The sequence below is a fragment of the Carex rostrata genome, chromosome 18, assembly GCF_964058835.1.
Source record: "Carex rostrata chromosome 18, lpCarRost1.2, whole genome shotgun sequence".
NCBI lineage: Eukaryota > Viridiplantae > Streptophyta > Magnoliopsida > Poales > Cyperaceae > Carex > Carex rostrata.
Window position 1 is genome coordinate 9,728,266 of NC_135935.1, and position 2,515 is coordinate 9,730,780.

At 36.9% G+C, this 2,515-nt stretch overlaps 1 long non-coding RNA gene across 1 annotated transcript; it reads left to right on the forward strand.

The window, feature by feature from the left end:
- The first annotated feature begins 264 nt into the window (after positions 1–264).
- LOC144569753 (uncharacterized) lies at positions 265–2,051 on the forward strand. Its single transcript, XR_013516152.1, has 5 exons — positions 265–328; positions 580–767; positions 1,014–1,596; positions 1,728–1,815; positions 1,992–2,051. It is a non-coding gene; the product is annotated as an uncharacterized LOC144569753 (long non-coding RNA).
- The last annotated feature ends 464 nt before the right edge of the window (positions 2,052–2,515 follow it).

Consider the following 2,515-nt stretch of genomic DNA (forward strand, 5'->3'; position numbering starts at 1 on the left):
GCCTCTCCTCTCGCTCCAAGCCTCCGCTTCTACTCTCCTCCCGCGCGTGTGAGACTATTTCTATAAAACCTCCGATCTCGTCGCATAAGAAGCGATCGTCACCGAACCACCGCAGTAGCCCTCGCTGAGCTGAGCTGGATCAAGTCTTTCAGGCGGTAGGAGTTGGAGGAGGAGGGGAGAGGGAGAGGGGAAGAGGAGAAAGGGAGATCAGGGATAGAAGGGGTGAGAACTGAGAAGGAGAGGAGGGTGGGAAGGGAGAAGTGAGGGGGAGAGAGATCCGGGAGAGAGCGCTTCCATGGAGCTCTGACAAGCGTCTTCTCCCTCTTAGGTACTTTTCTCTAAATTTCCTCTCTAAATTTCACACTACAATGTTGAAATTCTGTCAATTGGTCTAGTATTTTGCATTTTTGACCTTAATTTTGACAAATTTTTTATTTCTTTTACAATTGTGAAAAATTTCGATTTCGTTTAGTTTCTGCTTCAGTATCGTTTTTTTACCATAATTTCTTGATAAAGGGGTTTCAAGGGCTTTTATGCATGATTATCAATTCACGCTTCATTTTTTTTTTTCAATTTCAGTGAGAAATCGTGTATCTCAGGGTTTAAGATCCAGAAACAAGGATTTTCTGGGGTTTAAGATGCAGAACCACTTCAAATCTCTAGTCAATCAGGATCTGGTGCTGTTAGAGCAGGTTACACTTCTAACACAAAGCTATCATTTGAATCAAACTCGTATGAAAATATTGCTAAGATCAAACTCACAGCAGGTAGGTTTTTTCCCTCAAATTGAGAAAAACTAACTTCATTTCTTATAATATGCTAGAGGATCTAAGTGAATGTTGGAATTTTGATGAGATAATTTGGCAGTGAACCTCGGATTCTAGATATCATGTTTCGTTTTGCTAAGTGCAGTGTTAAACAGAACATTTATTATGAAACTATTGGGTCGTTAATGATTTTTTTACATGTTTCAGTCGATAATTTAATATAATATATTATATTGCTGTTAACAGATAGAGAATCACCATCAAGGCTGGTGAGGTTATTCTCGTCATTATAGAATGGAGAGACAGAGGAGAGAAGATGAGGTAAAGTACCCTTCATTGAAGAAGGGTCAAGAAGCTGAGCATTCCCTCTTCATCAGGATTGGTTTTGTGTTTAATTTATTTCTTCGGGCATAATTTAATTTCACTCCGTGCATAATCATCTATCACACACGGGTAAAAAAAAAAGACGTCTATTTCATAATTATTAATGAATATACTATCAGATAGTTAGCACTTAACTCTACTTAATTTTTTAGCAAAATGGAGGCACCAACAGGCTAAGTTTTAGTCTATAATTTACACTTAAGTTTTGTTCCCATGGAAAACAAACACAAAGTAACAGTATTTAGAACATATCCAAATGATCAAAGCTGGTATTTTTGGCTCATCTCAATTGCCATTGCTGTTATAAGGTATATTATACTACAAGTAACAAGTCTGTGGCACCTTACTTCATCCAACCCTATTGACCGGTTTCCCAATCATAGTGCTGCTTTGAAGGCGCTTGCTTGGTGTCCCTTCCAGAGCAATCAACTAGCATGAGGAAGAGGTAGTAAGTGAATTATTCTTCTAATTAATCTTGTGTTACGATAATCTATTGTCGGTTTGATTTGCTGCTGGTTTGGGCGGTAGTCTGGTTCCTGGGGTACACCTAAGTTGTTTGTATTTTCAATTCTGTAGGAGCAGGAAGTTGGCACATGCACTAGCTACTGATTTTCCTTGACTTGTGCTCGAATAGACAACTCAGCAGGAGAAAGAGAGGCTGTTGGTTAGTGTTACCTTTTCAGTTTCTTTTTTGGTTATATTTATTCCATTTCTCTTGACATTATAAAAATGTTTGAAATATTGTAACAATAAACCAAGCAGGTACTGTTTTTTAATAATGTGCAATTGAAATTCCATAAAAGCTGATCTCACATGGTTGCTATTGTCTTTGGAATTAAGCGGTGAGTGTCGAGTCAAGAACAGTAGATCCAAGCAGCAATGATGGGTTTTCAATTGGTTATATTTATTTCATTTCTTCCATTACCGTTCTTCCAAATTGTCAATTTATTTCCTTCTTATTTAATTTTTTGGTTGTTTTGTGAACAAAGGTTCCAGATTTATCTACCCGTCTCTTCTTAGCTAAGTTTTTCTGGTATCTCTTCCTATCTCTTCCTGCACATAGGTAAAGTACTGTCTTTCCATCTTCTTTGCTTTTTCTCTTTATCAATGGAATCAGTTGAGAAATATATACATATTCAAGCTTGTCACCATCTTTCTGCTCCCTTCATAAGTTTGTAAACAATTTATAACAACCTTAACAACAATGATTAGAATGATAAAGATGCAATAGAAGCATATTACAACTGAGGTAAAAAAAAACAAAAAAGAAATGTTGCAAGTGCATTCAAGAGACATGTCATAAGTTAGTACAAATTGAGATGATATACTATTAGATCCGCACAATCTCTTACAACCTCTATCAA